The sequence below is a fragment of the Liolophura sinensis genome, chromosome 9 (genome assembly GCF_032854445.1).
Source record: "Liolophura sinensis isolate JHLJ2023 chromosome 9, CUHK_Ljap_v2, whole genome shotgun sequence".
NCBI lineage: Eukaryota > Metazoa > Mollusca > Polyplacophora > Chitonida > Chitonidae > Liolophura > Liolophura sinensis.
This window is the reverse complement of record NC_088303.1, coordinates 1,937,451-1,965,426: the sequence shown is the minus strand read 5'-3', so window position 1 is coordinate 1,965,426 and position 27,976 is coordinate 1,937,451. Positions and strand designations below refer to the sequence as shown.

Here is a 27,976-nt window from a genome sequence, read left to right as displayed (position 1 = left end):
GCTCTCATGCACGATATACATACATGTGTCACGTGTATACAGATATAGACAAGGTCTGTTGTATGAGGTTAATAAATGCCAAAGTCGAGATGTATTGTGTTGAAAGATTTTAATCTCTGTAAACAAAAACAAGGTAAAGACCTTCGAGCGGATCATATGAACAAAGGACGACAAAAACAGATAGGCAGCATGTATATACAGATACATATATATACATGTACATACATAAACCTAAACTTGCACAGTGCATGTTTCCCTTTGTAAACACATCATCAAAACACGTGTCTGATTTTTTTTCTTCTTATTTTCTTTTTTGGATTTTTGCTGTCTTTCATTCTTTTTTTTTCTTTTCTTCTTTTCATTAACATTATAAAATGACACAAATTGACTCCTGTTATAACCAGCAGAGGCTGGTTAACACATTTGCACGCATACCAGTTTTAGTGTCTCGAGCGACTGACTTTTGTATGTGTTGATTGTTGATAGGAACAATTGCACCTCCTTACTTACTCCAGCTGATCTTATGTCTCTAACAGATTAGATTCTCAACGTGCGACCATTTTAAGCTCAACTGGAATGTGAATGAAGCGAATTCATGGCTTGTCACATAAACGATAAAGTTAAAAGAAAAAAAGAAAGAAAATGAAAAGGAAAGAGATTGATAAAATGAAGTTAATATTGACGTCAGTGCGACAAACATTGTTTTGTCACGCGCCGTTAGGTGTAAGTAACGTCAAATGACAATTCCTGTCACGTAATTGGCATTGCCAGGGATTTATCCTAGCTAATCATGAACATTTTGTGACGAAATAAATTAAGAAAACTGTGAGGTGAAATTGCGGAATATCTGCGAACTGGTTCGTGGATAGTGAATGTATCCACATGGTATCAGATGTCGGGCCTTAAAAGAACAGAACACATCTCCTAAAAAAACCAAATATGATCATCATTAAGTTTTAGTTTCTTTTTTTTTCTTCACATTTTTAAGGTGGATAAAATGCAAGTAAAAATTGAGGTTCTGCGGTGGACTTTTTGGGCCATACGGTATTGAAAAAAGCTAATGTACAGAGAGGGCACCAATTATTTTTAGCTAATAAAAATACTACGACTGTCATATTTCTACCTTCTACATGAATTGCATGAAGCATTACATCTGTATTACCATATTACTACCTTCTTCATGAATATTCTTGTAGTACTACATCTGATTATGGCTTGCTTAGCACTGTTCAGCAGGTCAATATGGCTTCAAAAGCCAACCGTAGAGCATCAATGTTTTTTGCATTTTATTCGCTGTAAAAAATGTAACAAACTATTGAAAACAATTTCTGGAATCTGCACTAAATGATCTTTCGGATGATACGCACTTTATCCAAATGAGATATCTTCCTTTAAGAGTGAACAGAATCGCCCAAACTATGGAGAGGGGCGAGATGAGATCACACGTAAACTGAACAGCAATGTGCGGGAGACACCGGAAGACGCGGTGTTACGTCCCCATGTACCGGAAATTGCGTCAAGTCCAATAATTTAAAAAGGTGTATGGAGAAAACATAAAAATAAAGTACATTAAGTCCAGATAAAAAAGTGCGAAAAGTTAACTGGAAACGAGGTCTTCAATATTTGTGTCTATTTTTCTTTAAAGAGAAAAACACACTTGAAAACAATTTACGTGTGGTCGGTGTTTGGGACCGCCTCTTGGTATATATTGACTTTGTGTTATAAATAAGGATGTAAGACATGTTTAATAAAATTAAAATATATTTGCCTTAGAATTTGGTCTTTTCACCTAACAAATGTGTTCAACCTGGATTTTGATGATATCTATATTTTTAATATATGCACGAATATTACTACAATTCCGATAAATGTATGTGTTTGGATATAAACAACAAAATTACATTCAAATAAATTTATTAGACATACACCATGTCCTTGTTTAGAACATTATTATGCAAAGACGATGTATTACAAGAGGTGGTATAAAATACCCACCATGCAAGAACAGTTTCAAATACCCTTATTCTGAAATAAAACTGAAGAAACTATTAAAGACCATGCTTGCAAATAAGTTTTCACGTTTTTTCATCTGATTTTGGCATCATTTTCATGTTTTCTTCTCCTTTATGAAACAGTAACCAAGTAACGCAGACCGCTTTCTCAATCCTCCCATATATGGTTTGAACCATATTGAACAGACCGAAACATAATGACGCCTCCGATTTCTCTAGTTGTTAAACATCTTCTGCTTGTTATATTTCAACATTTAACATGAATATACCTGTAGTACTATCTGTAGTACTACCTGTATTGAATGTGGAAACAGACGTTTAGCATATTCAGCCTGGCTGAAAACGTCCACTGTAAAACCATGGTGTTAAAATTCTCTAAAAGAAAAAAGAATCCTGATTTGATTTCCATATTTGGAATCTGCATGAAATGGTCTTTCAGATGATGCATACTTCATCTATTCATTTATTTGTTTGGTTGGTGTTTCACGCCATACTCACAAATATTCATACTTTATTTAAAACATCGGAAACGTGTTTTCATGGCAAATCTACCCACTGTGAATGACGTCAAGGGAAAGAGCACAGAAGATGAGGCCCCTTTCTATAAAATAATTAAAAGTGCATGCATGCAAGAATGAAATTTAATGTCCACGCCTGTCCAAATGACCCACGCCCATTAATGTCCACGCCTGTCCAAATGAGCCACGCCCATTGATACTTCTATTTATAGGCCTTGAAATCCAGGAAAAATTTGTATTTGTTTATGAGCTCCAGGCAAGGCATAAACCTAACATTAATCACTTAGAGAGAGGCAAGGGGTCGCTGGAACAGAACTGCTATGCGAGAGGAAATAAGCTTTTTAAATATCCGAGAATAGAATAAAATAATCAATGTCAGCATAACACGAGCGGTCAGCAAATTGATATATTATGTAAAGTCCACTATATAAATATCATTATCTGTACATTATATTTACAGTACATGAAAACAACGTAACAAGATATATGATCTCTGTATGTACATATAAACTATAGGGCTGCGACATGGCCTTAAATCGTCTTAAAACCCATGCACAAAACCAGCGTCACCATGGCGATTTCTGAAAAAGGTCGTTTCATTGGATCTTTTTTGGTCAAATCCACTCACTTGTGAACGCAACCTTGGTTTTCCGTGGAAGCGTTCAGCACAGTATCTAACCCAAATGTCAAAAAAAAAAATCAGATCAAATAAGGTTTTCTTTCTTCATCCTCCAAAACATTCTGGAAATAAGTCCAGAATTTTGTTGTCCATCCGGTTTCCTCCAATGAAAAGATCGGATAATCGAAATGCGCGGGGGCTGGAACATGTATGACCAGCATGCACCGGTGGAGTGATCTGGTGCAAGTCTTCCCGTGACTCATACTACTGTATAACAACTCTTCCATGGAGTCTGATGAAAGATCACTCGCGCCTACACGATGACACAGCGAAATAGCGAGGGCCTGATGTCCAACCCGTTGAGATCTCTGTCCGCCTTAAACTGCCATCAAGCTGGGCTCTCTGTAGGAAGAAAACGAAGAGATAATAAATATCGAATGAACAAAGCGTGTCAGTATTTAAGCAGAAGAATTTAAATTAACACCATTTTCACCGGCGGTCTTGTTTTGATGCCATAATATAAAGAGTGCCTTTGGATTTACCAAGGTGTGACTAAATTTATGCCATCACAATTCTCTAATGATTGGGTAAAATGGTCAACCAACAATTCATAAACATCCTTCGCAATCAATGTTTCAAGACCTCTTTGAAGTCAGTTATACTGAAACATCCTTCGCAATCAATGTTTCAAGACCTCTTTGAAGTCAGTTATACTGAAAGAGTTACCTTAACCTGTGTATAGATTTACCTGGGTGTGTACATGAAAGTGGTTTCGACATTCGATGCATTGTCACTGTAGTTACAAAGTTTGAGATTCAGTGAGCATCATAGTTCTTACTTTCAATATTATTGGCATATGCTATGATTCTTCAAAGTGTTTTGGAAAAACATTTGAGAAATCTGAATAGGTAGCTTACCCGTAATGATCTGACGCTGCTTGATCCGAAATGGCTGGGTTTTACGCCTCCAAATACTATTGTTGTAAAACCTGGACAGCTTAAATAGTAGTCCCTAAACGCCCTTCTGTTATCTATGTAGACAATACCGGTCCGGGCTTCTAATCTAAATACCAACTACAAATACAACAACAACGTGATATTAATGATCATGTTACATCATTATGGTTGCTGTCCAACATTTTATTAGCTTCTTTAGCCATATTGTATGTGGGGCGTTTATTGAGCAACTATTGCGTCAGCAGAAAACCCCATTTCAATCCTGAATCATATACGTAAGATATAAGAAATGTCCCTGTATAAGAAGAGCTCATTTTCAAAGAATATGGTAAGTACCGTGCTGACCGTGATATTTAGCGTGCTAGCGCATCTCAATGACCCAGGAGCCTCTCACCAATGCGGTCGATGTGAGTTTAAGTCCAGCTCATGTTGGCTTCCTCTCCAGCCGTACTTGGGAAGGTCTTCCACTAACCTGCGGGTGGTCGAGAGTTTGCTCTGTTTCCTCCCACAATAATGCTGGCCCCGTCGCTTAAGTGAAATATTCTTGAGTACGTGCGTAAAACATCAGTCAAATAAATAAATGAATAATTCAAAGGTGCACGAGATCCATTTGACACGTACATACCTACTACAACCCCCGAAGACAATAAAGTCGTCTTCCCATAGAGACGCCCGCCGCAGCTCAAAAGTGCCTATTTAAATAACCGGTGCAGTTGAACCGCATTCTCAAACATTTTGACCATTGACAAGGTCAGATAATCATTAGATTGGGCAGCGAACTGATCCACAATCAAAGTTGGTTTTCTGAAGTTACTGGTAAGTTACACATGGAAACCTACTCGCCAAGAATGCATAACGCTCAAAAAAGGGCCAGACATGAGTCAAGGCGTCGAAACCAGTCGTCAACCTTAACTGACGTTCCGGATAAATAACCAATTTCCAAAACAACGTAGTGTGCCTAGTAAAGACAAACATTTTTTCTTCTATTATGTATGAGTTTTTACTGTCTACGGTTAAATTTGCCACTTTTGTTTTCAAATCTTACCTTATGCCATTTGTTATCGTTGACTTTCTTCTTGCTATACGTCAGTTCTGCCGACCCGTAGCGACAGCGGAAGGTGTAGCGCAGATAACCACGGTTGATATGGATGGGCTATTATCGACTCGTCGTCATGGCGCCTGGAGGCGTAAAAAATCAGACCGGAAGTGTGGGAAGTCTTGAATTCTACCTGTAATTTGGATCTGTGGAGAATGAGAGGGAGAGTGACAGAGCAAAGTCAAAATTATTTTACTAACAAATGACAGAAGAGCAAACACATGAAGTAATAATTGTTACCCGTATGCGTTTAGTCAACAAGTAATAATGTTGGAAGATAACACTGAAGTCAAGTATTTTACTCCATATGGTGTGTTCTTGAAGTACAATGAAATGATGACATGTAAAATATTGAATCATCGCTGAACGAATTAGCCCTTTAACCCGGGCGCGTCCCACTGAAGCTGACAGAAAGGCCTGTAGGACTATCCACAGATGGCTAACTGCCGTCATGATAGGGGCAGTTAAAAGGCGGTTAGCGCACCGAGAATAGGAGACGCCAAGAGGGTTCCTTTTAACTCAAAACAAATGGCCACAGTCATTTTTGGCGTTTCTTATTGGAAAAAAATTAACAAAGAATCGATGGTCTGGTTTTGATGGCTTTTCCTCTGGTTATCGTCTGCAGCACGAAGGGGGAGGGGTTTGATCTTTGATTTTCCAGCCTGACAATATCCACTAACGAGATAAAAGCTTGAGGGGAGCTCCTATAGGAGTTTATCCTCTTTGTATCCTCGCTCACAGGAAGTACTGGCCATTTGCTCCTTCGAGCCGACTGAATGAAGATTTCCTCGCTATTGTTACCGCACGATCACAGATATTGGATTTCTGCCGTTTACCTGGCGAGTTAACGCGCCAGTATACTGCGTGGGAGGTGAACTGATTTCTGGAGCGTTTGTCACCATTCATCCAAAAAGTCTCAGTCAAGCAGATGATCGCTTCCGAGATATGATGTGACCCGTATTAAAGCATCAAGCTGTTACTTATCAGTTTCAATGCATTCGATGATTTGAAAAATTGAGGTTGTCAGTCTGAATAGACAGCAGTCACAAATTGAATTCTGTCTCTTCACAGCGATTCTCATTCTACTCAATAGCAGAGCATCGCCTAGCTGTCATTCATTTTTTATTTGCCTTGCTCTACTTCAGACGATGTGAAAGTTGACCAAGCCGGTACCGCCTTATGATCTATGACACTGTCCGTTTTGGCTGCGGCCGTTAGTCAAGATGATGGTCAGGTACCTGTGGAAAGGCAATAGCTACCGCCCCGTAAGTCAAGATGATGGTCAGGTACCTGTGGAAAGGCAATAGCTATCGCCCCGTAAGTCATGATGATGGTCAGGTACCTGTGGAATGGCAACAGTTTACCGCCCCGGAAATCAGGTCATCTATATAAATTCACCATGAAATGGTCGTAGTTAGGGCAAAGAAAACAAATCTGGTCACAGAGAGTTCACTGGAGGAAAAGACAATTTGACACCTTTGTTTTTCTTTTACTCTAAAGTAGCGTGGGCTGAACGACATGTTAACAATTCGTTCCAAATATAATTTAGACGCACAGCATAGAAAGAAAGACCAGAGCAGCAGAGAAAAACCAGGAAATCCACAGCATTTTGTAATTAATGATTAATTAAAACTCCGCGTGATCAAAACCTGAATACATGGCGAAAATTAGGAGGTACGTGGTAAGGATGTGTATATAAGAATTTTTGTCTCGCTTTCAAACTGCTTTGAGTTTTTATTCTTATCTGATGGGTTGTATTAGATCTTTATAAAATGAAATAATGTCAAAAATTGTAATTACGCAAGGATGCATTAAGGGATAGAATGTACGCAGGTATTTTCATTAGGGACCCTACAATCTTGATATCGTGTCTTTATTTCATGGCCAGCAACAGACTGAAGTGATCAAACATCCGCGTGCACTCACCCGTCTGTGAACTCTCCGTCTAACGCATCGAACTGCACCTGCTTCCTCCAGGGCCTCGGTCTTAACACAGCCCTTGTAGCTGGTGATGTCGATATCTGACTGAAGAAAACGGAACATAAATATTAGTGGAAGGTAATAGAGCCACCACCCCCGCATTGTCGAGCCAGGCGCCTAATGATAGGCGTTTCAAAGCTCACGTGATCACCATTTACTCCCCCCTCTCCCATAGTGTTCGCCTTTTCACACTGGAGATAGCAAGCTCCTGAGCTCTCTAACTCTCTGTCAATGAATGAAACCGTGGAATTAATGTCTCGGAACCCTCCTCAATAAAACCGATTGATTTGTGTCAGTAAGAGCAGTCACTTGACCGGACAAGACTGGCAACAGGAAGAAATTACCGGAGAAGTAGGCCGCGCAACTCTGTTATACATCTACTCAATGAATAGTTCGTTTAGCCTACTTCCGGTTTGGTTTCCGGGTGTGCGAATTTTATACCCGATACATGGTCTCTTCAGGTATTCATAGAACCGAGAGTCTAGAAATAGTGCTATTGTACCTTATCTTGACCAATCGAACAAAGCTCAGCTGGTTGCAAAGAAGCCCAGTGACGTCACCATGTAGATATGTGTCGGTTGACCCCAGGTTTTCCTGATTACTGACTTGTTTTTTAGTGCCGCCCCCCCTTTCCCCTATTCCCCATGTCCAAAACACGTCTCCCTCCCCCGCGGCTACACCAGGACTTTTTTCCATCGCCAGTGCTAATCAATTTGTGAAGCTTAAGCGAAAAAATGTGAGTTGTCTGCGCCAAAGTTTGATGCATAGTCCGAATGGTATTGGCAGATATATAGATTTCTGTCATGTACGCATAATGACTCTTATTAACTTTAAAAAGTACAGTACGCCCATGTCCTTATTTCAAGTCAGCGCAAAGATTTTGTTAGCATCATTGAATATAATCGTCGTGGGAAGAAACTGATGGATTTGACTCTAGAGGGAAACGCAATTCAAAATTTAAGAGACATGTTATAGAATCCCTTGTGAGCCAGTGTTTCTCACGAGAGTGATCTGAGAAAACTATGTTTGTAATTGAAGATCGCACTTTCATTTTGACAAAAAAATCATCTGAAAGTAATTGTAGTCAATGGTGCAAACAGCACTGGGTGTGGCTTAACATTATTCATGATTGTGCTGAGCTGTGGGACGCGATAAAGGAGTTATACGGCACTAATGACGAATGAACAAAGCAACACCGGTCTTATCTCGCTAATTACTTATCCCTTTACCAATGTATATCCCGTAAATAGCTAACCATGTGCCCACCTGCGGATGGTCATTGTTTTCCCTGCGAATAGCCGTGGCTTTCACCTGGGATTTGCCGGTTTCCTACCACGACAATGCTTGACCATCCTCGTATAAATGAAATATTCAAGGCAAGGGGTTTAGCGCTTGCCTTGAACAGATAAATGCAGTATTTTCACCTTGAACAGACAAATGTAGTATTTCCACCTTGAACACACAAATGTAGTATTTCCACCTTGAACAGACAAATGCCAGTGTTTCCACCTTGAACAGACAAATGTAGTATTTCCATTATGTCTCGTACCGGTAGCTCAACCGTCTCTTACACTGCGCATATCTCAATCATCGCTCACGGAGAATGTATCTCAACAACCCGGCATCATATATACATACAATATCTCTTCTGTATAATATCTGCTTATTCCATAGACGGATTAATGGTCAGAACTGCCTTATATTCAGTCAGGAACAGCTTCTTTTTGTATTATTCCGTACTTTTTTTTCGTTCTCGATATACTTTCTTAGTCTTTGGTGGTTTGTGTCAAACGTCGTATTAGGGAACTGGCCTTTCGAATATTGACCTGGAACGGTCATTTTGGTTGACGGCTGGTGTACGAATATTTGTTTCGACGGAGAGATTCATGTGACTTTTGACTTAAAGCTTTGTGCGAAGTTTGTTAGTGGATGTTAAAAGTCTGTTCTTATTAAAAGCTATTGCTGATTGTGACTTGACAGTTGCAAAAGCTTTCTGTTGTTGCAAACTTGTTTTTCTTACATATTTTCCTTTACATGCAATTCAATTTTTCTAGTCACTGGATAAACTGACTGCACGGATTCCTCAGGCTGTACTATCTTTTGGACGTATAGGCTACCTATCCCCTCAACTGACATATTTTTTTTCTAAAATATAGCGCGCAGCCAAATAACTGGCTTAGCCCACAGGTTTTTCTTCATGACGTAATTTATGTGACAGGCAATCCAACAAGGGGTAAGACAGTGAGCAACTCTATAACGTTGTTATCAGTCAATTCGCTGTTGCAATGGAGGTTTATCAAAGTTTTCCAGAGCAGGATGTTGCGACAGCAAATGAACACGGTGTAGGCTAAAACAGTGCTATATTTTTACATCAAAATATAGACTACAGCATGGAGATTTAAACCAGAGAGGCGACGGTAGTGTGATAGTTGGCAAATGGTCGAAAATAACCTTGAAATCCTGCCCCTTGTCAATTATTATAACTGCTCATGTAAAGGTGTAAGTAGCAACAACTTACAGAGCTCCATGGTTAAGCTGAATTAGGTAGAAAAGTGCGCGCTGATGTTAGCAGCAACTTACACACACCCCCATGGCTTCAGCTGAATTAGGTAGAAAAGTGCGCGCTGATGTTAGCAGCAACTTACACACACACCCTATGGCACCATGGCTTCAGCTGAATTAGGTAGAAAAGTGCGCGCTGATGTTAGCAGCAACTTACACACACACCCTATGGCACCATGTCTTTCAGCTGAATTAGGTAGAAAAGTGCGCGCTGATGTTAGCAGCAGCTTACACACACACCCTATGGCACCATGGCTTCAGCTGAATTAGGTAGAAAAGTGCGCGCTGATGCTAGCAGAAACTTACACACACCCCCTAAAGCGCCATGGCTTCAGCTGAATTAGGTAGAAAAGTGCGCGCTGATGTTAGCAGAAACTTACACACAGCCCCTAGAGCGCCATGGCTTCAGCTGAATTAGGTAGAAAAGTGCGCGCTGATGTTAGCAGAAACTTACATAGCCCTAGAGCACCATGGCTTCAGCTGAATTAGGTAGAAAAGTGCGCGCTGATGTTAGCAGAAACTTACATAGCCCCTAGAGCGCCATGGCTTCAGCTGAATTAGGTAGAAAAGTGCGCGCTGATGTTAGCAGAAACTTACATAGCCCCTAGAGCGCCATGGCTTCAGCTGAATTAGGTAGAAAAGTGCGCGCTGATGTTAGCAGCAACTTACACACACACCCTATGGCACCATGGCTTCAGCTGAATTAGGTAGAAAAGTGCGCGCTGATGTTAGCAGAAACTTACATAGCCCCTAGAGCGACTTGGCTTCAGCTGAATTAGGTAGAAAAAGTGCGCGCTTACACAGCCCCTAGAGCGACTTTGTCCACCACGCAATGGCACCACGCCTTGGGGAATTTGTCCACCACGCAATGGCACCACGCCTTGGGGACTTTGTCCACCACGCAATGGCACCACTTCCTTGGGGGACTTTGTCCCACCACGCAATGGCACCAGGCCTTGGGGAATTTGTCCACCACGAAATGACCATCAGGCCTTGGGGAATTTGTCCACCACGCAATGGCACCAGGCCATGGGGACTTTGCCCACCACGCAATGGCACAAGGCCATGGGGACTTTGTCCACCACGCAATGGCACAAGGCCTTGGGGAATTTGTCCACCACGCAATGGCACCAGGCCTTGGGGACTTTGTTCCACCACGCAAAGGCACCAGGCCATGGGGACTTTGTCCACCACGCATTGGTACCAGGCCTTGGTGACTTTGTCCACCACGCAATGGCACCAGGCCTTGTGGACTTTGTCCACCACGCATTGGTACCAGGCCTTGGTGACTTTGTCCACCACGCAATGGCACCAGGCCTTGGGGAATTTGTCCACCACGCAATGGCACCAGGGCCTCTTGTGAGTTAGCCTTGGAAAGGGATTATTCTGATAGTTCATGTAAATGACTAAATGGTTTCAACAAAGACAATCGCAAGCATCGTGGTTTAAACAAAATTAGGTGAAGAAAAGAGCTTATCCACTTCCCATCATGCAACAGTCATCACAAGTGTACTATTCGAACGAGTAAAACCAGTAAGGAAATCGTGTACTATGCTAGTATATAAGTTATCGATAATAAAATATGTATCTCAGTTGTGCTTTGACTGCAACTGTTCATGCACTCACCATGGCGATCTAACACTACACTATGAAGATACGATCCTTAATATCCAAGTACCACTTATCAAAATATCACCAGGGCGTTCTTACATTTTCCCAAGTCTATGACCTACTTGCCATTAACTACAAAGACCTTTGTGGCATGGCTCTTCTATGGTGAAAATAGTGAATGGCCAAGTTTTATAGTTATTTGGGAAATGGTACCCTTGTGCTATTGCAAAAAAAAATCGGGCGTTAACTCTATGTGGATTCTTAACAACTCAATACTCCTCACTGAAGGCACTGGCCTTCACATGCATATAAGCACATCTGTACTCGGGATTTCTATACTATCTGTACTACTTTCCCCAACAGAGATATAACTGATAGAATTTTCGATTTTGTTTACTAGAACCAGTCACTACCACATTAATGTCAAAGGCAATAAAAGGTTTCTTCAGTTTCAGTAAATAGAATCAACTTTTACGACCCCTAGCACTACGTCTTTAGAAGAATTAGCTAAAAGTAATACGGTGATGTCAATTGTAACTTTTCGAAGTCACTGGTCTAGAAATACCTCAAACTATTCCAAGCAGGGTGTGAAGGGAGGTCAATGATAGCAAGGTGTCGAGAACACGCCATACCACTTGACACATACGTTGGATGCCATATACATTAATGAGAACAAATCAACACATTTAAACATGATGACACCGAAGAAAGAGACCTAAATTCTGTTAAATACTGCAAAAATTGTAGACTTCAACAGTAGTGCGGAGTTAGTAATGATATTGTTACCTGGCTGAAGAAAGGTTCCATTATGTATTAAAGGGCCTCTTCAGTGGAATAATGCTTACAGCGTCCGCCATGTAGTCGAGAGATCGAGGAAACAAACCATTTGTCGGGTCATATGAACGACTCTAAGAAAGGCAGTTGCTGCCTACCTAACTTGGCGCTCAGCCCTGAGAGGATAGAGTATGAATTCATGGATATGGATACATGAATTCTTGTTCCAGTATATTGTGACTGGGTGGGGTGTTATGTCTGGTGTCTTCGGCAGGATACCTTAGTGGCGACAGCATGGACTCGCATTGCCACAAGAGGACACAATATATGCACACAAACTTGACTCCTCGTCGTAATATGACTGAAAACTTGTTAAGTATACGACGCTAACCCCGAGTATATATACATATATGTATTAAAGAGGGAAATTTTAGAATTGTAACGTTTCCCTTTATATAAAAAGTAAACCAAGGGAAAACACGGCATTTTCTGACACACTCCAACAAGTATAATACACAATGAAGTATAATATCAAGTATATCATGTATATATAGAATGAACTCACACTGCATGCGCGATGTCGACTACCGCGAATTCTGCAAAATTCCAGAAAAAAAGGCATCAAAGTAGAATGTAGAAGATAAATCATTAGGACGAATGTAGAAAGTAAATCATTAGGACGAATGTAGAACGTAAATCAGTAGGATGAATGTAGAAGTTAAATCATTAGGACGAATGTAGAACGTAAATCATTAGGACGAATGTAGAACGTAAATCATTAGGACGAATGTAGAAGTTAAATCATTAGGACGAATGTAGAACGTAAATCAGTAGAACGAATGCAGTGATTCATTCACATTTATAATTTTAACCTGCGGTGACGTCATCAGGGGCAAAGGAATTTATGACTTAGTCAAAATTTAAGATCTTATCACATTTCTTCAGTTTTAGTTGTGTAAGTTGAAATTTTGATAAATCCATCTTAAGATGGGGTGGTCTAGATGGTAATTTCTTGGTCCAAAGAATAAACTTTTGTCAGAAAAAGTTTTGTCAGAAATGGATTTGTGAAATCGGCTCCTAGTCTCACCTAATGATTTTTTTTTGATGTTTGACAATATTTATTTATTTATTTATTTGACTTTTGTTTAACATCACTGGCTACACTCGTATTTCAGGATGTGTGTACAGGAAAGAACAGGATATGTGTTGAGTTTAACGTCATGTCTGTTCTACACGTATGTCTGCATGGTAACTCAATAAAGTAGTCTTACACAACTTCATGTCTGTTCTACACGTATGTCTGCAATGGTAACTCAATAAAGTAGTTTTACACAACTTCATGTCTGTTCTACACGTATGTCGGCAATGGTAACTCAATAAAGTAGTCTTACACAACTTCATGTCTGTTCTACCCGTATGTCGGCAATGGTAACTCAATAAAGTAGTCTTACACAACTTCATGTCTGTTCTACCCGTATGTCGGCAATGGTAACTCAATAAAGTAGTCTTACACAACTTCATGTCTGTTCTACCCGTATGTCGGCAATGGTAACTCAATAAAGTAGTCTTACACAGCCTAACAAATGCTGAGAAAATCTGCGCAAAGAAATGTTTAAAAAATAAGACAATGGGATTATCGCTCTAGATGTCACAGGAGTGATCTGGAATATGTGAAAATACTATTTGACGTGTATCATTACTTTAGCGAAAGGCCCAGCAAACCAGAAGGTTGGTCTGGCTTCACGATCACGAAGCTCACGATTAACGATTATCAGGACACCCTTAACTTTACAGCGGACAATGCTGCTTGACATCGACAAATCAATCTCACATAAAGAAATTACCAATTTCGATAAATCATTCACATTTGTACAGGTAAAATGCATTTCATACTGTCAATCAATATACACAGACATCCTCACTATAGATACATAATGATGAGTCAGTAATGACTATTGATAATTCCTTCATTGAAGTCAATAACCAATAATCAATCTGACGTAAATTTAATCTGATGACAGTTAAAATTCATGAACTCGATAAAACAATCATATAGGTATAAATACTTCCTCACTGAATGCTTTTTTATCAGAAAAAAGCGATAAAAAAGTAAATCACAACCAATGTCGGTTTAAATCAACCATCATCAAAATAACTCCGCCACGGAATGTGTATTTATCAGGGAGACCACTGGCACCAAATGTTAAGCGGTTATGCTGATCAAACATAAACAAGGTTGCTCTCAATGTTTGTTTCACGAACACACCAATGTATACTCTGGCGCTGAAGAGTGACACAAACTGTGTTAGGCGAACAGGTATACTGTAAACGTTGGAATTGGTGGATAAATAGAGGTGAAGAAGTATAGCGAAGGATTCCTCCCCCTATGTTTAGCTCCTCCTGGACACGCTATTTCTAGTCTACTTTCTACACTGTTGTGTTACCCTGATACGTGTGACTTCTCCCGTCCGTTGTGAGGGAGCGCACGTGCGGCTCACAGGTGGTAAACCACATCCCACAGGCAAAACAGATAATTAGCGGATTAACATTTGTTTTGTTTTTTTTTGTTTTTTTTTTTCTTTTTTCTTTTGCTTCATCAGATCCCTGGACAAACCGGCAATGAAAGCAGGCTGTGGTTTAGTTTCCAGCGTTAAAATCTAGAGGGATGATGACGGGGGAGCGGGAAGGTCGGGTGGAGGGAGCGGGCGAGAAGTTGGTGGCGTTGGATCACTGGCGGAGTTATCTAATGATCGGCTTGTCCCGAACAACGACTACACCTGGTCATTGAGGTGGCGTGTTCAAATCCGGCTCCAGTTCGGGCTTTAAATTAGGGTACGTGATTCTAACCAGACCGCCGTCATATAAAAAAAAATTTTGACATAAAATATTACAATGAAACAAATGTACATCTTAGTGGAGTATGCCCTTAAGATTTTGACACATGTATGGTAAAGCGGTTTTTTTAAACAAAGATTTTAACACTATAAATTGTGCCGGTATCAATCTGATATTCACTGAGAGGCAACAGTGTGAGCTATTCTTTGTAAATATAAAACATCTGATTTGATTAGCAAATACAGAGTTTTGGTCTACCGTATTAGTCTTTTTTAATAGTGCGATATTTATTTTAATATCTTTAATTCCACTTTATGATATTTTATCAAACCTTTTACAGGTTATTTATTTGTATGTTGTGAAACTATTTTCTTCACAGAGCAATCAACAAAATTTCATGATAACTAGTCAAAACATGTGAAAATGTCAGTGTTGCAATTGATTTATTAATTAATATTTATTTCAAACATTTAAGGAAGCACACATAATGAATGGTTAATTCTGATTAAAACAACAACACATACTCGTGATGGACTACCATTATGGATCTCAACTGAGAAAATACCCTATAAAGGCATAATGAGAGCTTCACGCCTTCGATTTTAGTTGCAAGACTATCAATTTGGTTTGACACAAATGACGTCACAAATTTCGATATGACATGGGTTGAAATGTTTTACGTGATCGGGCGAGAAAGAAAATGGACTATAACTTAGACTTAAAGCATTTATGTATATCTTTGGCGTAATAGTTCAGCCAGATCTCGCAGCTTGATATCATCTGTCATCTATAGATTTAGGAACTACTTTGCCTCGCGCTCTCGAGATTCTGGTGTATTCTGAACATCCGACTAATGTATTTGCCGGGGTGGACGTCTCCTACCAACAACAGAAGTTTCGTCAATTTCCTAACTTCAGTCAGCGCCAGTCTATACTTAGCAGACGTCTTGTCCTCACTCTGTCTATTTCAAGTCACGTGAGAATTTCTAAGAGAAACAGTTTCTTCTCACTAGATCTTTTTTTTTTTTGAGGCTTTCCGTGTCGGCAGATGACGGTCTCCTCGGGATAGTTGGTCACGAATTTTACTATATTCTTTATTGCCCTTTTGGATATCTCACGAAAGTGTTCATCCCGAAACATTATGTATATTAACCGGCAATGTATAAACTAAGTGGACTTTTTTGTTCTAATTATAAACCGCAATTCGTGAAGCCTTGTAAATTTATCAGTCGCATTACCACTTATTTTCCCATGCTAATAGTTGTGCAAAAGGTATTTATACTTCTGTTTTTTATGTAGCGGTGTGCTGTATGTTTATGTAGCGATCTGCTGTATATTATGTCCTGAGAGTAAACTTGTATCCTCATAAACCACATGTATGTGGCCTGAGAATAAACCTGTATCCCCATATACCACATGTATGTGGCCTGAGCGTAAACTTGTATCCTCATATACCACATGTATGTGGCCTGAGCGTAAACTTGTATCGTCATATACAACATGTATGTGGCCTGAGAATAAACTTGTATCCTCATATACCACATGTATGTGGCCTGAGCGTAAACTTGTATCCTCATATACCACATGTATGTGGCCTGAGAATAAACCTGTATCCCCATATACCACATGTATGTGGCCTGAGCGTAAACTTGTATCCTCATATACAACATGTATGTGGCCTGAGCGTAAACTTGTATCCTCATATACAACATGTATATGGCCTGAGCGTAAACTTGTATCCTCATATACCACATGTATATGGCCTGAGCGTAAACTTGTATCCCCATGTACCACATATATGTGGCCTGAGAATAAACGTGTATCCTCATATACCACATGTATGTGGCCTGAGCGTAAACTTGTATCCCCATGTACCACATATATGTGGCCTGAGAATAAACGTGTATCCTCATATACCACATGTATGTGGCCTGAGCGTAAACTTGTATCCCCATATACAACATGTATGTGGCCTGAGAATAAACCTGTATCCCCATGTACCACATGTATGTGGCCTGAGCGTAAACTTGTATCCTCATAAACCACATGCATGTGGCCTGAGAATAAACTTGTATCCTCATATACCACATGTATGTGGCCTGAGCGTAAACTTGTATCCTCATATACCACATGTATATGGCCTGAGAATAAACTTGTATCCTCATATACCACATGTATGTGGCCTGAGCGTAAACTTGTATCCTCATATACCACATGTATGTGGCCTGAGCGTAAACTTGTATCCTCATATACCACATGTATATGGCCTGAGAATAAACTTGTATCCTCATAAACCACATGTATGTGGCCTGAGAGTAAATGAAGTCAAAGGCATGGAGGGGATAAAAACCATTAATTGCGATGTTCCCACCCCCCCACCATATGTGAACAATTGCGATGTCCGCTAGCACCCCCCACCCCCCACCCCACCCCCTGTCTAGGTGTGAACAATTGCAAGGTTCCCTCCCCCTCCCCATGTGTGAATAAAAATGCTACAAATTCGCCCTGAAATAAACATGTCTGAGATAGCGATACCGGGAAGCGTTATCGGGTAGGTGTGAGACGAGCAGACATACCACCAACGCCTAGTGCATTCCCTTCAGATAACTGTCTCTTATCGCCTGTCTATTCTTATATGGCAGGGTGTGTTCTAAACACCATTTGCTTCCATCACGGTTTGCCCTCAGAAATCCGCTTACGTCGACCGAATTTATACACGGGAACAAAGTCTCAGAAAATAATTTGCTACTGACCGGAAGTTGCATGATAAGTACAGTCATTCATCGTCTTTAGCTCCAGAACAACGCGTTTGTACATTGTATACCTGGGAGGTGTGTGTGTGTGTGGGAGGGGGGGCTTTATCAAAACATTAGATAATAGTTATGCTGTCTATTTAGGTAGATTGAGCTGGATGGTATGTGTCGATCGTTCAGGCTACATTCCTCATCTAAAAACTATACCAACCCTGTTCGCGCTCACGTTCGACTTGAACAACACTGACTAGGCATGGAATCGAAGCCTAATCTTGCATTCTGGCGCCAAATTTTAATGCAGATATTCCCTGGAGAACGCACACACCATACGCATCTTCCAGGACGTCTGACATGAGAGACGGACGATAATTGTGTGGAGTCTCTCAAAGGGCGAAAATGAACGCGCCAGCCTCTGTCCAAGAAATGCTCAGTAATTAACTGTTGTTCTAAGGTTTCTTCATAGGGTTACCTTACAAGTAAAAAGCTTTACTATTCCAAATATAGCTTGGCAGATAGCACAGAAAGTTCGAAGCTGGTACGGGTGGGCTGCCGTTCATTGCTAGAAGTCAAGTTTGTCAGGATTACAACCAACATATACCGCAACTTTCTCAATCTCAGATTTAAGTTGGTTGCTCATTTTACACCAGTCACGTCAAATAAATTACAATTAACATGAATGCTTTTTTTTACCGAATTGTGTTAGAGAGCGTATAAATTGCCACTATTTAAGCGTTTACTTGAATACTTCGAATAAAACTCTATATCTGAGGTAAATTGAAATGTAAATGGCGGCAATAGGCATGTATATATAATAAAAAGTGTGTCAAACGAGTAAAAAAAAAATGTAATAAATTAACTAAAATTAAAAAATCTGTGGTAGGCATGTAATACCAACAGGACAGACGTTAAGTGTTAAGGCCAATTACACGGACATTAAGTGTTAAGGCCAGTTACACGGACGTTAAGTGTTAAGGCCAGTTACACGGACATTAAGTGTTAAGGCCAATTACACGAACGTTATGTGTTAAGGCCAGTTACGCGGACATTGAGTGTTAAGGCCAATTACACAGAAGTTAAGTGTTAGGGCCAATTACACGTACGTTAAGTGCTAGGGCCAATTATATGGACGTTATGTGTTAAGGCCACTAACACGTACGTTAAGTACTAGGGCCACTAACACGGACGTTAAGTGTTAAGGACAATTACACGGACGTTCATTTATTTATTTGATAGGTGTTTTAAGAATATTTCACCTCTACGACGGCGGCCAGCATTATGGTGGGAGAAAACTGGGCACGGACGTTGAGTGATAAGGTTAGTTACACGGACGTTAAGTGTGAGGTCAATTACACGGACGTTAAGTGTGACGGCCAGTTACACGGAAGCTCAAATTTCAGAGAAATAAACTATCCTGTCAAATCCGAACTCTCACTTTGTAGCATACAATCCACGGTCATAATGCCGGCAATTTTATAAATAGTACAACCTCAAGTGATGGCCATGCCTCTCCTGCCGTTCGCAGTATCCTGTGACACCGGTCCTATCGTTCACAGCATCCTGTGACACCGGTTCTATCGTTCACAGTATCCTGTGACACCGGTCCCAACAGCACTTGGCTTTTTCCATTACTTATATGACCAAGACAGAGAAGAAATAAAATTGTCGATTTTACACTGTTACATATGATTCGATCCGGATCTGAACACCACGCAGTCTTCCAGTTAGGAAGCCAGAGCTCTGCGATTTGGTCACCGTAATGCTACTCGTGGTGTGTGTACACATGGCGTTGGTAAAATACGGGGGTGGCCATGGGAGGTAATCACGCTAGTGAGGGGTTAGGTAGACGTAGGTGGTAAATGTATCGGAGGCGTTCATTTTAAGACACCCTGTAGTCACAAAAACAACAAGTCTTAACGAGGAATTCAGATAAGGGAACCATAATATTCGGTCTTACACTATCCACCACGTATAGAAAAAAAAGACCATCCTCTCTCAGACAATAAGCACCCAAACTTGAGAGTAGATCTGTTGGCGTTTTCGATCACCGAGGATTTGGCTTGTGTAGTGATAAATCTATGTATACTTAATCGCGTCTAGTGTCGTTATGGGTTGGGCTTCTATTTCAGGACGGCTGCCCATGGAGGCCCGGGCTCCTGTTTACGTCTCTACTCGGGATTGGGGCGGGTGGAATTAGTGGGCGCCGGGTGATGAGTCCACAAAACCATTTCTGACAAGTGAATATTTAAAACCTCGTTACAATGTTTAATTTTGCTTTGGAAGACGACATATACAGTGCTCACATTTCTAATTTCTACATCCCCAGAATAAGCTCTATAAAGGTATTGCAAGGTTTGATTTAGGTCAGAAATGGCACTGTACGTGTGCATGTTACGTCGTATACTAAACAAATTTTAAGACATATAACGAGCAGATGTGTGTACATATACTGTGTCTCCTTGTGGCAGGGCAAACCCATGCCGCCGAAATGCTGCCGCCACTGAAGTATCATGCATCAAGACACCAGACATGACACCCTATCCAGTCACATTATACTGACACCGGGGCAAACTACGACTGTATACTTGCTCAAACATCCCAATGCCGAGCATCAAGCGACGCAGCAACACATACCCTTTTTTAAAGTTTTTTTTTGTTGACCTATGTTTGGGAAATCACTCCCAAATCCTTCGACTGAAATACTACAAGTGTCAGGTACGCTGGTGACTTCGAATTTCGAAAGTGACCCATTCACAGCACTCACTATGGTACCAAAGTAAGTGTAGTGATAGTCAGTGGATTAAAGCATTGCAGATTGGCCTCTGTTCAGAGAAGTCACAAGCTCGAATCCAGCTCTCGCTGGTGCTCATGTGGTCTTAAGTCAAACGGTTTTAGGAAACTGGCAAAGTTCAAATAATAACTAACAGTATCAATGTTCACTAATCACAAACGTGGTTTAAACCATTAATTATTTAATTATTCAGTTATTCACTCAATTATATTCATTTCTTCATACAGAAAGCGTGTTCGGTATTCTGCGATAAATTTTCAGAATAATAGTTGCAAAAATTTTTATCAAGTATTGCTTGTCATGATGGGCTTCGCAGAAGACGGGCATTCTGTAATAATGTCCAAAACACAGACAGACAACGTGAAGAAAATATATAACTGGCCTCTCTGATGTTGTGGGTAGAGATGTCACTAAGCATTAATGGTGAAAACGGACAAAAAAAGGTTTCAAATAGTCTTGTTTGAAAGCATGATTTTGAAATGCAAACGTATATTCTCCGGACCCACCTGCAGTTAAATTGTACATATTAATGTTTAATATGCACTTTCGGACAAATATACTAACGGAATGCTGCTTGTTAGGATTCAAAGATTCAGCAAATGAACTGGAGGATTCATTGGTTTATAGCTATTTGTAACTGCACACTCAGGTACATGTACTTATAATCGTACTAAGCAGCAGCTCTACCAGCTATATCCTTCGACTCGAACGCGGCATCTCACTGGACAAGGCTCAGTCTATAACGCCAGTGACTACCTAAAATGCGGAATACACGAGGGTGAGAGGGTCGTCAATATGGTATAGTTTACATACTGACGTTCATAACGAATAAGTATCTTCATATATCCGAGGTGATCACTTTATTCAACACGCCCCCCGCCCCCTTCCTCCCATCCAGTCCAACTTCGAGTGGTTATATTAGAACGGACACGAAGAGAAGCGTAACCATTCTTTGCACAGGCAATTTGGGCGTGACGGTACTAGTTATTCTTTTCTTGGCACCTTCTTATTTGCTTCTATTTGATTTTAAAACTTTTGTTTTGCGACATTTGTATACCACTCGTAGACCAAGAAGAGATGTTCCAAGGGGATAATCTCATGAATCATTTCCAAAACAATTTAAAATACCAATTCCAGAAGGAATATAATAAGAAACAATACATAAATAGCAAATAATGGTGGCAGGATGTAAGAGAAACGATGCTATAAGTTTTCTATGATGCAGGAAAGACAGCCAATATTCTAGGCACAACATCCAATTCAAATTTCAAACTCGTAGTTCATATATATAGTCTTCAGGTCGAATACAAATGCAGTTATCTCAGTTGATTGTTACCGTTCATAAAGAGCAGCATATGTTGATGTTATAAACATCGTTGCTTATACAGCCCCTTAGCCTCTGAGTTAACCGATCAAGTCATATCTTTACACTTGACGTACTAAAGCTGATCAAATGTAAAACTATAGGGGTCAAATGCACCACTATATTATCATACTGGCCACTTCTAATACTATACTGGAATTGATTTTAATTTCTAAGTTTTATAAAGTAATATATAAGTGAGTCAGTGAGTTTATTTGACAGATGCGTTCAACATCGCAAATATGGTATTCTTAAAACTGGTTGCTGAATGCAATATAATCAAGGATTTCGAATCAGATGATCGAAATTACACTGTACAATCGCTGATAACAATTTCTCTTCTGAAAACTGACTGTCATTCCGAGGTCAAATGTCCGAAACTGCAATCATCTATGAAAGTGTATGCACACTTCGAAAGTACATAGCATTTGGCACAGAAAATATCTAGTATCCGTGAACTAGTTGACAATTAGGATTGTCGCCATTTTCAGTTTCCCGTTCTCTTTCCGATTTACAACATGACGTTCGACACAAGAAACAGAGTTTTTAAAAAGTCAACAAGGATATGACATTATTATACCCGTTCGTGCGTAAGCAACTGCCCTCATTCGTATGATAACCACAAAATGGCTCTGACTAATCGCCTTTAGAAGAAATTCTGTGTCAATAAAAATTTTTAAAAATTAAAAAAAAAATTATGTGAAATTACCTGTGCAGCTATTGTAAGCATATAGGTCCGGTTATTAATGAAACGCAGTAGGTCGGGTGACACGGTTCTCACAAGAAGGGTGTAGTGTGGAGATCTGTGTCTGCTATGTGTCACACAACGATAAACCTTACAATAGAACTCCCTTCTGTACAGTTTCTAAGATATCCACTACATATACAGCAACAGGGTTATGATTGTTTACTTCGAGTAAACTCTAATGTTTCCCCGGTTGCTTTCAGTACGTAAGCAACATGAACATATTGCTATGAACGCCTCCCAAGACACTCCTTCACACGTACTGCGAGTGTACGTTTCTAAAACAATGGCTATATTTGTTTTTCCTGATGAATATTACGCATGTATATATGTATACGTTCAAAACTGACGAATATATTATAGTGCTAGATATACAGAGTAGAGAACAAAACCAGAGCAGCGACAGACGTGTGATGATTTGCAAATGGTCACACGTAACCATATTGCCACTAACCTGCGAGACAAGGTTCAAGAAAACTTCACACTTCATCTGAAACTTACTTAACGAATCTTTTTCAGACAATGGTCAAAATGATGTTTTTGAACAAGTTAGTTGTTGAAATTCCAAACTAGAAATGATGAAACGGGTCTTCGGGAGAAGACAATACATAGACAGCTGAAATCTATTCTATATCCATGCTGGAAGCTCAGAACCGGGAAGGCATGGGTAGAATTTCACGGCGCTTACAAGATTCCCCCATTCTTCATGTAACCCAAAGCAGCGTAATGTGAGACTTTTTTTGAAAATGACGCCATTTTGTAAATGATGGGGGAGGTTAATATGTAATGGCGTTTACGTCATGTAATTGGCCTCATTCTCATTATGACGAAAATTAACGAGAATGGTTGGTTGGGTTGTTTTACTGAAATAAGCGTAGGTTTTTTCTGTGTTCGTGGTACCAGACTCAGTATTGACAGAGCCGTAAACGGTAGCAAAGTAGGAAGCGGGAAAAGAGAAAGTCCATAAAGACGAATGCAAATATTTATCAGTGCCGAGATGAAAACTAGCCGGAGACCGTTGACATTAACCTGCGGTAAGCTACTTATCTTGCTCCATTGTTTGAGGGGGCCAGTGTTTCTGCCCACACTCTCAGTGACGTCACAGTTTCGTGCGGACTGCGAATATTACAGATGATATCGTGGTGTGGTTGCATCCGGCTAAAAGTGAATTGATTTTGGAAACACATCTGGTAGCGCGATAATGTTTTTCAAGTATGCATATAGCAAATGAGCGCCGACCGAACAAAGTGGAAGGGAATAATAGACGCCATATCCGAAAATATGCCGTCATTATAAATAGATGCCTACCGACTGATCCTCCAAGTAAATCCCGTAAGCTTTACGAATTTCGTTATGAGATTACCGGAGAGGTGTTATTGGACTCCCTTGTTTTTTGAAGAAGAACAACAAAATAAAATTCTTAGTCACGAACGTATAAAGTGAGTGGGTGAGCTCGAACCGACAAGGATTAAGCAAACTGTGACGATGTATCCTGGATGTTTGGAAATGGGTGCTCCTGGGCCAGTGGAGTAGGGTGCCCTGTGGGTCAGTCAAGTAGGGTGCCACATCATCAGTTGAAATGGGTATCACATGGTCAGTCGAGATGGATACCATATGGGTCAGTCGAATAGGGTGCCATGTGGGTCGGTCGAGATGGGTGTCCCGTTAGTCAGTCGAGATGGGTGCCAATCGAGATCGGTGCCACATGCAGCAATCGAGATGGGCGTCCTGTGGGTTCGTGAGTTAGTCGAGATGGGCACCCTGTCGATGGGTCGACATGAGTACATGAGAAGGCCAGTAAGTTGCCCGCCCGAGCTATTTTACTGATACGGGTCAACCAGTCCGAGCACTATGCTCTTCATGCAGAGCGCCAAGCGAGGAAGTTACATCAACATCTTTTAAGGTCTTAGGTGTGACTCGATCCAGGACACTGGATCTAGCGCTCCCGAAGCGGACGCTCTACCAACCAAGCTATCGGGGCCGGTGTGGGTCAACAGAGATGAAAGATATAACCGTACTGACTAAATAATACAAACAGAGAATTAAGTAATACAAGAGACTATAGAGCGTTCAATTTCACAAAACTTCGTAAAACGCTTTCCTCGCAACTAGTTTCCGGAATGATGTCAACAGTCGCCATTAGAAGACGGGAGTTATGAGAATAGTTTGCTATCACTTTAAACGACCATGATTATATTTATTTATTTATCTGATTGGTAGTTTATGCTGTACTCAAGAATATTTCACTCACACACGACGGCCGCCGGCATTATGGTGGGCGAAAACAGGGCAAAAACCTGGGGAAACTATGATTATATTGCCTGTCACAATTAGTAAAGCGTTGGGTGGTTTTCACAATTTGACAGAGACGTGCTATGTCGTACGACAGTCCCTTTATTTCGATATATGTATATTGTGTATCTCCACTACAAGACCCTTCGCTTCAGTAATAAACGTAAGAGTAACAGTTAACGTCTTACTAAGCTTTCAGACTGGTAGGCGATTTTGAAATCGGTCTGTAGTATAGGGAACTGTATTACTATGTTGTACTACTACGGCCACACTGATGAAACTTCTAAAACACATGTAACTCCGTTACACAGTCAACTTATGTCTTCCCACTGAAGCCAAACAAGTTTATTTCCATGATTAAGAACATTAGGAACTGTACCGCCTGAGGAACTATTATTTTTGTTAGCCGGACAGTGTGTGGACATTTGACGTGACATACTTATTACGATCCTTGACCACATGAAAGACTGTATGGTCAATACATGCAAACTACCCAACCCCGCCGTGACTTAATCGGTAACGAATGTGATATACTCACTTTACTTAGTCCTTTCACTGAAGTTAAACGTTGTACCCTACTCACGAGATGTTCACTTAAATGACGGTGTCAGGGTGGCGGAAACCGCGGGAGAAAACAACTCAACTCGCCAGATACCAGAAAACATCATGACAGAAAGCCGCAGCAGAGAGAGCGACAGCTGGATTCGAACCCACTCTATCACTGGTTAAGGGTTAATCACCTTGCGGAAGAACTCATTAGCCAGTACGAGAACCGAAGGGTGCAGTTTAACGTGGACATCGCGTGACTATTAACAAATAGCACATTGTTATCGTGTTTTATTCATAAAAAGTTTACCTCTCCTTAAACAGCGCACATTGATCAATGACTGAGTTATTCTACTGAGTATTAGAAGGGAGAATCATGGATTTAAACAGAATGTTACAGTCTCAAGCAATTCGGAATATACATGCAGGACGAAATATGATACATTTAAAAAAAAGTATTTGTCATACAGTACATTTTAGGAAAACATTAAAAATACTTTTAAGAGTAAAAAATGAAATAAGAAAAGAATTTAAAGTCTTCTACAAAACTCTGTGGACTAATATTGGTCTATATATAAAACATGTATACATTTAATATGCTAATTTCCACACGCGATACAATTTTATAATCATAAAAAGAAAAGCCGATTTAATTCACACAATATAACTTATTTGTTGGGTAGTTGTCTTACCTCACATCTCTTGACGAGGTGCCGCGACTGTACCTGTACCAGCCACACTAGCGCCACATCGAGCAGGTATACCAGTCTGTTCCCCAAATTAAGCATCGCGGCACAACAGATATAAAACTTCGATTACTTTCCACACAGATTATTCAAAACTGACGGGGGAAACCGAATCGTTCTGAGTCCCGACCCAGAAAATCGACAGGGTGCTTCGGCCCACACATACAGGTGACTTGCCTCCAACACGAGTTGTCGGGATAAGGGAATAATCCAGAATGGAAAGAACAAGGTTTTTGTGCGGCAGGTTTGTATTGTGTACGTGCAGCGGTCAGGACAGGCGCCTCACAACATGTCGTAGAAATCCGTCTTCAGTTCGGACTATTTATACCGAGTGCGGGGGCAATGACAGTTTGCGTAATGATTTGGGGGTTGAGGGGTTGCTCTCATCAGTGTCTACACACCACATCACCCAATATTTCTATATCTTAATGGTACAAATTGATGCATCTAGGCCAGTACTCTGAGTCAGCTGTTAGGGGGCAGTCCTGTACCCACTTTACAACTCCCATTTCTCCCTATTTGGTTAGCCTTATTTACATATACATCATGTACTCTAAAGATGATGTTATTTGCCCGGTTTATAGGTAGGGGTTGAGGAGGGGGAAATTCAAACCCGCGTCCTGTCGGGCTTAACCGTAGCCCATTCACCGATAACCCAGCATTATGAGGGTTTTCCCACACACGCACGGGCAAATCACAACACCGCTGACCGATTTTTTCCAAGTGCTGCCAACAGCCTTGGCCAGCCGACCTCCAGGTAAGGCGAGGGCCTGCATATGAAACGGACCGAGTTGAGTCCCAGACACGACACAGACACAACATGTCAGACACATTTGGACGTAATTAGTTCGATTTAACACTCAAGTAATCGCACTGAATCAAACTGCACTGAGATGTATTGGGTAAAGCGTGACAGACAGTCACTGGAACACACCTGTGCTAGTTCACGCACCCGAATGGTAACCTCATATAGAATAGACACTCGATTTACTACAAGGTTGGACTGAATGACATACTTCTTGATGCAACCCCTCCCCACTTCTCAAGAAAAAAAAAAGAAGCAGAAAGAATATTCATGGCTAAAAGATGACACAGGCAAAGGTAGATGTAAAATGTTGGGACTGGCAGTTTGTATACTGAGCTAGGTCTGATGAGGGATGAGTCACCTGTCTACAAGTGGTTCAGGTGAAATCCATATACAGGTAAGAAGACGAGCGTACACAGAGAGTTCTGAGTGTGGCTTATAGAGACACACACACACACCCACCTTTTATTTACAAGTCTGAGGCCTACACGTGTAGATATGCATATAGGCCTTCAACGTTCTGAGCACGTAATATCAATTACGATACCTGCATGTCTGTCCAACAGTTTGCAGGCCAAACAATAGCATGGTGCTACAGGATGCTATCTGCCTTTGCTTACAAAAACTATGTTTGTATATTTCGTTTTTAGAACGGGTGATCCTTACAGTGCATTCCCACTGACCGCCTTGTGATGTAAATCAACGCAGCTGTGCCTGTGTGGATTTGTGTAACAAGGATGTCTATACGTATAATAATGTATTAGAGTGTAACTAGTAACATCTATCATAATATCTAAAACGGTAACACATTTATCATCACGCTGTCTACATGAGCCTATATATAGCTAGTGATAATAGGGACTACAAAAGTTGAATTAGTTCAAATTTTAAGCAGATATACATATTCGTGTTTAACCTTACTGCCAGACGTCTGTCTACAGGCTTGTGGGTCTCCACTTTCACAATCACGTCTATT

The 27,976-nt window shown here is 40.6% G+C and overlaps 1 long non-coding RNA gene across 1 annotated transcript; it reads right to left on the bottom strand.

The window, feature by feature from the left end:
• Window positions 1-102: 102 nt before the first annotated feature.
• Window positions 103-26,441, bottom strand: LOC135475271 (uncharacterized). The gene is made up of 5 exons (XR_010445034.1): window positions 26,142-26,441; window positions 7,128-7,226; window positions 5,151-5,347; window positions 4,067-4,222; window positions 103-3,551 (listed from the first exon to the last, which is right to left on the bottom strand). It is a non-coding gene; the product is annotated as an uncharacterized LOC135475271 (long non-coding RNA).
• Window positions 26,442-27,976: the final 1,535 nt, after the last annotated feature.